At 33.9% G+C, this 1,151-nt stretch overlaps 1 protein-coding gene across 4 annotated transcripts in view; it reads left to right on the forward strand.

Moving 5' to 3' along the window:
- The window catches only part of LOC106873011 (uncharacterized), a 67,477-nt gene that overhangs the window by 55,542 nt on the left and 10,784 nt on the right, over positions 1–1,151 (forward strand). For 2 of the 4 annotated variants that reach the window (XR_001409830.2, XM_014920209.2), the window contains one exon: positions 611–1,145. The exons of the other annotated variants lie outside the window; for them this stretch is intronic. The gene's annotated coding sequence lies outside the window, so the exon portion shown is untranslated. Of the gene's footprint in view, positions 1–610; positions 1,146–1,151 lie in introns of those variants that run through there. 4 annotated transcript variants of the gene reach the window in all.

A 1,151-nucleotide genomic window follows, 5' to 3' on the forward strand; every position in this document is an offset into this window, starting at 1 on the left:
TGTGTGTGCATGTATGTATTCATGTATATATATATATATATATACATTAGCCGTCTGAACTTTTTAGACCCTCTTTTAAACTCTCTGATGAAGTCTAGAGGCACACCTAAATACCATTAACTTTATCTGACAATCACTACAGTAAACTGAAGCGATGGAAATAGCATGTGGGGTATTGTGACCTCTTGGCAGAAACGGCTGTAAGAAACTGTTCTGTTTTCGTTTTCTATTCTCGGAATTACTGGTACTTATGTATGTAATACACAATCTTTACATATGTATATATATTCTTATAATCGTTTAAAATAAATAGACATAATATAATGTCTAACTGTTGATGCATATTATCTCCGCATCCCCTCCATTTTCTTCTTGCCGTATTTTAATATATATACACACACACACATATGCATGTGTATATGTGTTTGTATGCATATGTATGTGTATGTTTATAAGCGTATATATATATATATATATATATATATATATATATATATATATATATATATATATATACATATATATATATATATATATACGCTATTTTTATGTTTGACAAATATATTTATAAATACATACTTTTATTTTTCTATATTTTTATTTATTTCAGTCATTTGGCAGCGGCCACGCTTGAGTACCGCTTTAGTTGAAGCATCAACCTCAGGACTTATTCTTTGTAATCCCAGTACTTATTCTATCGGTCTGTTTTACCGAACAGCTAAGTTACGGAACATAATCACACCAGCATCTGTTTTCAATCGACAATGGGGTTACAAACACAGACTCAAACATGTACATATATATGTATACAACAGGCTTCTTTCAGTTTCCCCTCCCAAATCCACTCACAAGTCTTTTGTAGGCCCGAGGATATAGTAGAAAACACGTGCCCAAGGTGCCACGAAGTGGGACTGAACCCAGAACCATGTGGTTGGTAAGCTAACTTCTCACCACACAGCCACGCCTGCGCCTGTGTATATATTTCTATATTTATTTTTACTAGTTTCAGCCATTTTACTGTGACCATGCTGGGGCACCACCTTGATGAATATGTAGTAGAATGAATCAATGGGAGGAGTTACAATTTTAAGCATTGTACTTATTGTATCGGCTTGTTTTGCCGAACTACTAAGTTACGGTGATGCACACAC

This window comes from Octopus bimaculoides, chromosome 30 (genome assembly GCF_001194135.2).
Source record: "Octopus bimaculoides isolate UCB-OBI-ISO-001 chromosome 30, ASM119413v2, whole genome shotgun sequence".
Lineage (NCBI taxonomy): Eukaryota > Metazoa > Mollusca > Cephalopoda > Octopoda > Octopodidae > Octopus > Octopus bimaculoides.